Raw genomic sequence first — 12,724 nt, 5'->3', positions numbered from 1 at the left:
TGTGGTTTTCACATTTGTTCTGACTTGCAAGGGATAAGAAGAAGTGAGGATGTGGAGCATGGGAAGATGAACCTGATTATGGGAAATAGGAGATCGTCACCTGTTACCAAGATTGAGATTTACTCTTTAGTGCTTAGTTGTGAGTTAAGTTTAGATTTAAATAAGTTTTGCTACTCATCATAAATGACAAGGAATATTATTTCATTTCATGGTTTGTACAGACAAGGTTTTATATATTCTTTTAATAATGAGAATGGTTCTATAAATGCTTATTATAATGGTGTATTTTATTTTAAAGCATTACCTTGTGATGGTGTATATGAAACTGTGATGGTTGTAGACAATTTCGGAAATAGTGTGTTACAAATTGATATGTCTAATGGTTTAGACAGAGCATGCTTGTGGAATTGTCGTCTTGGACATGTCAACAAGAAACGCATTGCCCAACTCCAAAAGAATGGAGTGTTGGAATCATTTGACTTAAAGTCATATGATACATGTGAGTCTTGTTTGATTGGAAAGATGATTAAGTCACCTTTCGCTGGTTCTTATGAAAGAGGTGAAGGATTGTTGGATCTCATACACACGGATGTGTGTGGGCCCTTCAGATCCACCATAAGGGATGCAAATCGATTTTATGTGACTTTTACCGATGATTATAGTAGATATAGACATATCTACTTAATCAAGCACAAGTCAGAAACCTTTGAAAAGTTCAAACAGTTTAATTTGGTAGGAAGATCAAGATGCTCAGATCTGATAGGGGTGGTGAGTATCTTAGTATTGATTTCCACGACTACCTCAAGGAATGTGGAATTGTTACACAACTGACACCTCCTAGGACACCACAACTTAATTGTGTGGCTGAGAGGTGTAATCAAACCTTGTTGGACATGGTTCGTTCCATGATGAGTCGAGCTTCACTTCTAATATCATTTTGGGGGTATGCCTTAGAGACAGTCGTCCATATTCTTAATCTAGTCCCAAGAAAGAAGGTTGCCAAAAAACTTTAGGAAATATGGAAAGGGAAGGTTCCCTTGTTGGCACATATCAAGGTTTAGGGTTGTGAAGCTTTCGTTAGAAGAAAGGCTCACGATGAGGTTTGGATACTTTTTCTATAGACCTAGTGAGATCGTGGTCTTTGTAGCACGAAGGGGAGTCTTTCACAAGAGAGAGCTTATATGCAAAGAGGATGGTGGGAGCACAATTGATCTTGATGAAATTCAATACTCAAGCGATGAAGGAACCTCTAACACTAGCGCTCAATCCGAGGAAGAGATTCCTGTTGAACTAATTAACGAGTTGTTGCCTCTTAGACGCTCCACTTGACTTAGAATGACATCGGAGTTTTATGGTTTCCATATTACTATATATGGTGATACGTTTACCAGTGATAGTACACTGGTAAATTTGGATGAGCCTTATAATTACAAGGACGCGATGGCGGGCCCTGAGTCTACTAAATGGAAGGAGGAAATGCAAAGTGAGATCCAGTCCGTGTATGACAACCGATTTTGGAATTTGGTTGATAATGTGACAGGTCGTAAGATAGTTGGGTGCAAATGGATCTTCAAGAAGAAGACCGACATAGATGGAAAGGTGCACAACTTCATGGCTCGACTGGTTGCGACAAAATTTACTCAAACCCTGGGGGTTGACTATGATGAGACCTTCTCATCAGAGGATAAGATTAAATCTGTTAGGGTTATGTTAGCCATAGTTGCATTTCATGATTATAAAATCTGGTAGATGGATGTGAAACCGCTTTTCTTAATGGAAAGTTAGTTGAGGATGTTTACATGAGTCTACCAGAGGGTTTTGTGGATGCTAAATATCCCAATAGAGTGTGTAAGCTTGAGAAATCAATCTGTAGATTGGAAAAAGATTCTCGCAAATGGAATTTTTACTTTGATGAGAAGGTCAAAGAGTTTGGCTTCTCTAGGAGTGAAGATGAATCTTGTATATATGTCAAAGCTAGTGGGAGTGTAGTCACATTCCTGATATTGTATGTTGATGACATACTACTTATAGGAAATGACATTCCAACTCTGCAGGAGGTTAATTTATGGCTTGGAAAATGTTTCGCTATGAAGGATCTGGGAGAGGCTGCCTATATTCTGGGAATAAGGATTTTAAAAAATAAGAGTAGAAGACTAATTGGACTTAGTCAAAGCACGTATTTGGATAAGGTGTTAAAGTGTTTTAGCATGGAAAATTCAAAGAAGGGAGAGTTGCCTATCCAAAGTAATACCAAGCTGAGTAAGACTCATAGTCTGAGTACCAATGCAGAGATAGCATAGATGAGTCGAGTTCCATATGATTTTGCAGGTGGCTTGATCATGTACGCTATGACTTGTACTCGCCATCACGTGGCGTTTGCTTTGATCATGGTTAGTCGATATATAGGAAATTCAGGTAAATCTCATTGGTTAGCGGTTAAGAACATTCTTAAGTATCTGTGAAGGATGAAGGACTGGGTCTTTGTGCTTGGTGGCAGTGATGACTTAAGAGTTAGTAGGTATAGTGACGCCAGCTTTCAGACAGACAGAGACAGCATCCTTTATCAGTCAGGCTGGGTGTTTACCCTTAATGGAGGAGCAGTAACTTGGAAAAGTTCCAAGTAAGAGAATGTAGTTGATTCAACATGTGAATCAGAGTATATAGCTGCGAGCGAAGCATCAAAGGAGGCTATATGGTTGAAGAACTTCATTGAAGACCTTGGAGTTGTGCCAGCCATTAAGGATCCGATGGAGATTTTTTGCAATAATGAAGGAGTGGTTGCCTTAACCAAGGAACCAAGAGATCATGGAAGATCTAGGCATATCGACAGAAAATATCATTTTATTAGACATCGAGTAGAAGAATGACACCTCATCGTTAAGAGGGTATCATCAGAAGAGTATAATGTCGGTCCCCTCACAAAGGGTCTAAGTAGGATGAAGCATGTTTAGCATGTGAAGAGCATTGGTCTGGAGGATAATATTAGTTTTAGTGATTAGATAGATATTTAGAAACTTGTAACAAATAAATGTAATTGACATTTGATGATTGAATAAATGGAGAATTATTTAGGAGTATTGTTTACTATCTTTTTTCAATTGTTTATCTTTATGTTTCAACTTTGCATGTTTTACTTCCAGAAGAATTGGATTATTCAAAACATCCACAGCCGATCATACTTTGGAAGGAAGTAGTGAATTAAGACTGTCATGAATTGGATTGTAGACTGTCCAAGTGATTAGACATAGCAATGGTTTGCTGCAACATCCATGAGTACTTCTGAAATGGAGATTTTAGTGTTGGATTAACCCACGTTCAGAGAATTACTTAACGGAATTTATCACAAGTAATTCTGAGACGATAATATCGTATAATCATTAAACCGAGATATATGATATGTTGTTTATGAGTTGGTTGTGCATTGATAATGCGTAAACGCATCAGTAACTTGATGTTATAAAACGTATTGTTGTGTACGATTTGATGACTAAATAGTAAAAGCATATAACTCAAAGTTTATCTGTTCCTTTTTCCATCAGGGGAAAAGCGATATCTTGGGCCCGTCGATGATTTGATGTTGACTTATGTGTCGGGCCCGGTCAGGACTGAATGGATGTGTTCAATTAAGTTCTTTTTCATGAAAAATCAGAAATCGGGAAACAAAATGTTGGACAATGAGAATGATTATGTTCCATGTCATTGTTCCACATGATATCTTGGAGAACGGAGGATTATATAACCCCTTATCTTAGGACACGTATCTGACTAGGTCAAAGTTCAATAGCGGCTTTTGAGAGCTACGATGTGCTGGTTAATTTTTTGAAGTTTTACTTGCAATTATAGTTATTAGACTGGACCAAGTGGGAGACTGTTTGATTAGGTGTCTAAGCCCATAACTATAATTGGTATATACTTGAATTGATAGTAGCACAGACCTTTTGAGTTGCCTTCACTCTTCAAACTTAACATGATGACTTTTAGAGAGAAGTTGAATTTATTATTTGGAATAATAAATTGATATGGATGATTTAGTGATATGTTATGAAAATAATATATTAATTAGAAATCATGTTATTTAATTAATATTTAATCATAAATTAATTTGGAATTAATTTTGGGATTAAAAGAATTAATTAAAAGTACAGAGGTTGTTTTGCAATTAATTGATAGTTGTGAAATAGGGCTCTTGGGCTCCTTATATAGGAGTGAACGAAATTATAGGGAGGCCCTATAAGTTTTTGTCCAAGGCTTCTAGATGAGGAGTCCATGGGTTGCTTAGGCCTTATGCAGGAAATTAGCGTTTGCACCTTCAAGCCCTAGCTTTTGGGACTAAGCAACCTCAAGTATAAAGGAGCCTGACCCTTGGGATTTTCGGCCACGTGCTTTAACCTTAGGATAGCTAAAATTCGGGTGCTATCTCCTCCTCTCTCCTCTCATCCTCTTGCAAACAGTGTTTGTAAGCCATTAGAGGTGTCACATTTGAGGCACTTGCTCTCAATAGTTCAAGATCTACAAGGATTAATTGTTATTACTACATAACAATTGAGGTATGTATCTATACCCTAGTATTAGCTTAATTTCGAATTTGATAGATGTATATTAGGGTTTCTCTTTTGTATACAAGTTTGCATGTTCAACTATTGAAAAGCTAGATCCAAAGTTTATAGGGTTGCATGAACACATAGGATTTGTAGTTATGCTCAAAACCCATCAATTTCTTCGCCCACTTGGACTCAACGATGCTCTCTTAGCTCTTAAACCTTATGGATCTCCGATCCATATCCCTCAAGTAGCATGAATCGCTCATGCCATGCACTGAACATTACTAGCGCTCCATTTCTAGCCAAACACAATGATCACCTAGCTTTGGAAATCCTGAAGAATACTCTTTGAAACCTTAGCCAATCGGATAATCCCAATCAACTCCCATGATACCCCTTTACTGAAGATATTTGAGAACAAATACATATTTGCCATCATCATATCGCTACATAGGAACTAGTGAATGCTACGGGCCTCTCCGCAGTCTTACAAGACTTCCACCTTACCACAACCACCTAAAACCATACCACCGATCTATCAGATCGAACATACCCAAAGTCAAGCTCACACTCGACCGAACATCAAAACTAAACTCAAATCATGATTGGAACCCCAACCTGGTTCTCCAAATCTTGCTATCAAGCACCAAGAGGACGCAATCCTACAACTGAATAATCGAACGATTCTCCCCCACCATGGTTAGATTAAGTTCTCACGACACACGAGAATTGAAGGATTCCTAATCCTTCTTACCCTCTAACGATATGTTGACAACCAGCGCTTACAAATGCTAGTGTTCATCACTAACCATCCCAAAAGACTGCACAATCCCTGAAGATTAGTTGAACACTTCCCGAATCCCAACAACACTAATAATCCCAAATACTTAAAATGATACAATACCCGACACTTGCAGCCCTCAAAACTGATACCCAAACCAAAACCTCGACAATGTACCACTTCACTAGGCGTCCCTAATCGCTAATTAAGCACAACTAGAAAAATCTGTTGAATCCTGACCGTGAACCCTCCACACAATGCCCCTGAACCGATCTCGACTATAACTCAAAATACAATTGAACACTTGGATCCTGTTATACGAGAGGTGACCCTTCAATAACTCACTAATGATTCGCGGCATGAAAAGGCATACTACAATTCTCGATGATATAACCCATAACAACAAGGAATTAGACCAGATATATCGCTTACCCCAACTGATAAAACACTCCAGATAGCATAAATACTGATAGCAACCAAAGAAAAAGAAAAAAGATAACATACCCACAATCTCACCTGTTAGAGCAATGGCATCCCCTAGCTGATATCGCAATTGCCGACTCCTCTCTGCTGGGGCTCCTGCCCTTCCCTTGCGACTATCATAGATCCGCACAATAGCTGAGGCAGGTGCACCCACCGCTCTTCCCCTCCTCATCGGACAGACAGCCATCATATGGTCCACTTGATTGCAGAGAAAACATAACGGGCTTGCCCCTAAGGACAATCCCTGCTGACATGATCAATCTTTCTACACTTGAAGTAACCCATACTCCTGGAACTACAACTCCATCGTGCAGTTTCCCGTATGCGCCGTACTGACTCTGGCCCTACTAGGCTCTCAAACGCTGATCAAAAGCCTTGGGTCTCTTCCCAGTACCCTCCAATATATGCACCTGATCTTTAATAAGCAGGAAGCATACCTGACCTTCGCCTCCTTGGCAGAAACTTCTCCTGATTGCGTTAGCCATAACTGCTAACGACCTCCTACTGACCACGTGGTTCCTTCCTCCATCGAATATAGGAGATCCACAAGCACAAAAATCACAGAAATAAAGAGTGCGAGCTCTAATGATAGCCAGAACCTCAGGAGTCTTCTTCAGAACACCACAGTTAATCTCTTGAAGAAATAAACTCCTGTGTCTGCTCGCTAATTGGCTCACTACCCTTACCTGAGTAGGAACCAGAACCTAAACCTCCTTTCTGGAAGCTCATCACCAAACTAAAATACAGTCATGTAGAAGATCATAACATACTCAAGAATCCTCTCCCTTAGACTTCTTAGATTCTCTAGGACTTTCCCCGATTCAAGTATGGATCTTTTACTTTCAGTAGTACGGGCCCAATACTACCTTCCACACCTATCCATAATTTCCTCAAGGATCATCCCGAATCCTCTAAGTCACCTACTCCACCGATTCACTAAATATTTGCTAAACAGCAACACAAATCCCACCAAAGCACCTCCTAGGTTCCCGACCTCCCCCTGCCATCAGCTGCTGAAGAACTCCTTATAATGCCAGTCATCGACGTCATGAATACCGCCATATTCACTTAGTAGGTAACTCCCATCATCCAAGAGTTCCACAAAGCACAAAGCAAGAAGCTTTAACATCCGGATTCCCATTATTTTAATTATTTATTTTTGAGATTTATTGATCTACTCGACGAGTTGGTGCTACAACTCGCTGAGTAGAGGCGGGTGTGGCCACGTGGGTTTAATGATCTACTCGACGAGTCCGAGAGTCGATTCGTCGAGTAGGCGCTGTGAGTGGAAACCCTAAATCCTCGGGTTTGGGGCCTATATAAGGACACTTATAGCCTCATTTGTGGCTCCCCATCTGCTTCCCTTCACTAAGAGAAACCCTAATCGCTCCCTTGAGCTTTTGAGAGAGTATTGAGCCATTATTTGAGAACATTGGTGCATTTTTGGTAGAGAAGAGGAGGATTTCATGCAAGGATCGTGAAGAGGCTTTTAGATTTGTTGCTAAACATCAAGGAGCTTCTATTTAAGGTATAAAGTTTATATCTTTTCCATTAGTATGAGTAGATCTCATGATTTGAGAGTTAGGGCTTCATTTCCATTTTATTTTGGGGACTTTGATGGCTTTGAACATATTTTTAGAGTTGGACATCAGATCTGGACCTTGTGAGGTCCCTTGAGTCAAAAGTCCCCTGCTTTATTCAACTACGTTAGCTCCTTGAATGAGAGAGTCCTTTTCAAGCATGTTCTTGGCATATCTAGCCCTAAAGTGCCATGCATGAACGTAAAGCTCGTGGCTTTGCATGATATTCAAGCCTTGAGAATTTAGATCTAGAGTGTAAGGGAATTTTCTGCCTTGAAATCGTCTGAATACGATTGAGTCTGAATGGACTTGCCGAGTGGATAAGCCAACTTGACGAGTCGGTTAGGGTTTGTCCCGATGAATTGGACCATGCGATAGCTCGGCGAGTTAGCGGTTAACTTGACAAGCTGGTATTGCAAGAGACTACTGAGGAACGTTGGGACTCGATGATTTGCACGAGTGCACTCGGCAAGTCAGGTCAACTGGGGCTGTTGAATCGAGTTTGACTTCTGTGGACTTTAAGGTTTGGTCAAATGGAGCAATGGAGATCAGGGAGGGGTAAAATGGTCTTTTACCCATTCCTTGGGATATAGTGAAAGAGAGAACAACTTTTAGTGTATTTGAGTTCAAGTAGAGTATTAATTATAGATAATTATCATGTGTGGTAGGTGGAGGCTAGATCGAGGATTCCGAGTATGAGATTTTTACTTGCTAGCTTACGAGGTGAGTCTTCTCACTATACTTTACCTAGAGTGGTAATTATGTGTGACCAGAGGGTCTTATGTGCTTACTTGAGTTGTGCATTTGCTTGTGTGATATATATATGCTATGTTATGTGTTACCAAGACCAGACTAGAGTGTCCAACGAGTTGTGAGACTGGAGGGTCCAACGAGCCATGGGACTGGAGGGTCCCACTGAGACACATAGACCGGAGGGTCTTACAGAGTTATAGGCTCGAGTGGCTAATGTGTTGTATGTGGTATTTTGGGGAAGTCACTTAGCTTCGTGATTACCGTGTTATGTGTTATGTGTTATGTGTTTCAAGTACTTCCGACGATCATTGGAAGGCACCGGCTTGATTATACACACACATCTGAGCTGGAGTTATATTTACTTTGGATCCTGGATTCGTGATAAATGATTTTTGAAAAATATAATGATATTTGATACTTGAGGTTTTTGGAGAAACGTGACATGTGTTTTATTGTGTTTGGAAAAATGAAAATTTTGGTTTGAAATTTTACATCATTACAGAAGCATTCATGCAATAGCACTCCGATCCATAGAACTATCATAGAACATTCACCCCACACACTACTACTAATGCAAATAATTCCACCCTTACTACCGGTTGCCTTATGCATGCAAATTATACACAGAATTGGATAAGGCAAATCCATTATTCTAGGGATATAAGATCCTAACTGCATACAATTCTTAAAGTATACACTTATCAGTTACTTATTCCAATAGATATCCCCATCTCAGCATAACATCATATACACTCAACACAACAAGATATCACATATCAGATCAAATTACCACTAACTAATCAACACTAGCATGCAAGTCTACCAACTCATACAATATACATACAAAGGCATCTCACCTAGCATTCTATCAAGCAAAAACTGAGAAGATCCTTACTCCTAACTAACATGTGATTCACATATTCATAAATCAAGTAATATAAAATAACACGTATGGGTATTTTGGGAAAACTTACTTGAGCGCGGCTGATTGCATGTGCCACACCTTTTCTTATCTTAGAAAACTCCTTTTCTTAAAATACTTTTCGTTTTCAAAACTTTACCAAATCCTCAGTTTGAGTTCAGACACACCCAAGAGTATGTCTGAATCCCTTAATCCAAGGCTCTGATACCAACTTGTAACACCCCAAAAATCATGATATAAGAGTTTTTGTTTTTAGATTAATAAATCGTCAATACATGCCTTTCCCATAAAAACCATAGTGATTAAGTTTTCACAAAACATTAAGAAATCAGATTAATTCATAGAAAATGGAAACATGTGGTGTGTGCTCTGCATGCATCCTGAGCCTTTCTGTTTGAAAACCAGAGTACCTAAAAAATAAACTTAAAACCATAAGCACAAAGCTTAGTGAGTTACCCAAAATACCACACAACATACAACCATAGAATATCATGCAACGTACATATAGTTGCCATGGGCACCCATGGTTTTTATCTGATATGACATGGGCTCCCCCCATGGTCTTTACATGGAATGTCATGGGCTCACCCCATGATCTGACATCCAAATGCCATGGGCTCCCCCTGGGGTCTTCCATGCTAGTATCACAGAGTCAACTAGCATACCACATAACATGTAATGGGCCGAAATTGGTGCCTTCGACCCATGGATATAGTGAGAAGACTAACCTCGCACTGCGGAAGCTCGCTGAAAGAATCCTGGTTGCTGTCCTGAAGGATTCCCAAATTATCAATACCAACAATACACCCAATTAGCAATTGGGCTCCAATCCATAACCACAACTCAATACCTAGGAAAAAAGGACCATTTTACCCCCAACCTAGCCATGTTCATGTTGGATTAGTGTCTAAGCCCGTAACTATATTTGGTAAGTACTTGACCCGGTTGTGCATGGTCCTTTTGGGTTGCCTTCACCATAGCAACATGACATGGTAATATATGGAGAGATAGAGAGAAGATATTATGGTTTATTAATATATTATAAGAATAATATATTAAAGGAGAAATCATATTATTTGATTAATATTAGTCATAGATTAATTAGGAATTAATTTGGTGACTAAAAGAGATTAATTGCATAAAGGGGCTTAAACTGTCAAATGTTTGATAATTGTATTTTGGGGTGGGAAACCTAATGGACTAAGGGGTGAACGAAATTATGATGGGATTCCATCATATTTTCGTCCATGGCCTTATTACAGAAGGTTCCATGGGCTGCTTAATGCTTAAGCTATCCATTAGGGTTTTGACTGAAACCCTAGCTGCTCATAGTATAAATAGACCCCCTAGGATACAGAAATTGGCCACTGCTTCTCTAAGAACCCTAGAGTCGATTTTGTGTGCCTCCTCCCTCTCTCAAATACTACCTTCTTGCTAGTTGGTGTTTGTAATCCATTAGAGGAGTTACACTTGTGACTTTAAGCATCAAAGACAAGAAGATTCAAGCAAGCAACAAGAGGTATTCTTCTGGATTTGATTTGGTCATTATAATTTTGAATTATTATCATTAGATCTACAGTTAGAAAGTCTTGGATGAATGCATGTACAATTAGAGAAACCTAGATCCAAGCACTAGGGTTTGCATGAGCACATAGGATGTTCTTGTGGCTCAAACCCATCAGTGGTATCAGAGCCATGTTTGGTTTCTATTGTATTGATGCCTTGTTTATTTGTTCAAGCTTTAAAATCTTTTTTTATGCTAACAACCAGATGAACTCGACGAGTTCCAATGTGGACTCAATGAGTTTAGCTCTCAGAGAGAAAGATTTTCAGGATTTCTTGCTGTTTTGCTTGAGGATACTTACCTAAATCGTTTTGGTTTAATAAAATCTGAATTTTATTACCTGTTTGTCAATATCCTTAACAAAACAAAAGATAATTAATAATTATTTAAATAATAAATTTCTTATTTGATAATATTTGATTATTTGAATTTATTTTATGAATTATCTTGTAAATAATCTTGATTATGTCAAATTTAGATAATCATTAAATTAATTGTTTAATTTAAAAATTATTTGCTATTTGATACTTTGTGTTTTGAAAAGTTCAAAACTTGTCCTCAAGTTTTGAAATTTAAATTTTGTGATTAATATATTTAATTTGAACTCTTTAAATTTCAAACCCTAGAATTTTACAAGTTTAAAATTCAACCTTATACTTTATAATATTATAAGAATAATATGTATATATGTATAACTTAAAATGCTAGTCTTACCGTTAGTAGGCCTCATTTATGAAGCCAATCTCTAAGGGGGTGTAAGGTTATGGCCCATAAAATGGCCATTTAATGGGTGTCCACTCTCACCCACCGCTTCCTTGAAAGGTGGAGGGTCGTTAGCCGAACGGGTAGGATAGGGCAATCCTTTCTCATTAATAAGTATAATTAATTATTAAAGTAACTAAACATTTTTACAAAATTCCCAATCTTAGTTACTTTAGGCAAAGTGAATTGACGCAATCCCATGAAATTACACTTTGTACCCTTGATAAGAAGTTAGTGGAGCGTGTGTGGTTAACCGGCACACTAATTGGTTTTTATGCAAAGGTGGCAAAGGGTGACTCATTGTTTGTCATAGTTCGATGGAGTGTGTGTGGCTAACCAGCACATCGAATAGGCGACTGCAACAATGAGGGTGCCATGTACATTTGCATGGTTATTCACACCCGCTTTGTGATCCTCGACATCCCAGTCACAAACTTGAGGGGCATATCGAGATTTAAACATGCTATTAAAAAGTTCAATGAATCTCAAAAAAATATAGGAGTTTCAATACATTTAAAACTTATTTTTTTTCTTTTTCATGGTGGAGAATTAGTGAATCGTCATTCACTTACCTTCAAGTTATTTGCATGTTAGATTACGGCATCCCTCTTCTAATACGTAAATAATGTTGTTGGATCCTAGCCCTAATTTCTTATTTGGGTGTTTAATTAGGGATTCATTTCTAATCAAACTTTGTTCTTTTCCTTTTCAGATGTTGAACATGAACAACAACAACACTTATGGCTCAAGTTCCTCTGACTCATTCTCACTCATGAACTTGTGCGGGAGGGTGATATTCGAGGGAAACAATTTCAACGATTAGATCCGTAACATAAGAATAGTCACCCGTTATCAGGACAAAGAGTATGTCCTAGATAAGGAGCTGAAGGAGATCGACATGAACACTACTACTCCCGAAGAGATCGCTGCTTTGAGGCCCATGAGCGTGATGCCACGAAAGTCCATTGCATCATGGCTCATGCTGGCGACAATGAATTCCGAACTCCAAAAGTCCTATAAGGACATGTATCCCTATGAGATGCATCAAGACTTGCTGGACCGGTACCATCAAAGTGCGAGGCAAGAGAGGTGTGATATCATCATTTCGATGATCACTACTCGAATGGGTAGTGGAGAGTCCCTTACCACTCATCTACAAAAGATGCAGAGATATGTTGATCATCTTCTCAAGTTGAATGTTAACTTTGATGAAGAGCTGGCAATTGACATTATCCTTCACTCCCTGCTACAACCAGTTCCGCATGACCTACCATATGAATAAGGAAGAGGTCACCTTGAGCAAGCTTCAAGGCTTGCTTAGGACTGCTGAGAGCAATC

The sequence above is a fragment of the Lactuca sativa genome, chromosome 4 (genome assembly GCF_002870075.4).
Source record: "Lactuca sativa cultivar Salinas chromosome 4, Lsat_Salinas_v11, whole genome shotgun sequence".
Classification (NCBI taxonomy): domain Eukaryota; kingdom Viridiplantae; phylum Streptophyta; class Magnoliopsida; order Asterales; family Asteraceae; genus Lactuca; species Lactuca sativa.
The sequence above is the reverse complement of the archived record's forward strand: the minus strand, read 5'-3'. Positions refer to the sequence as shown.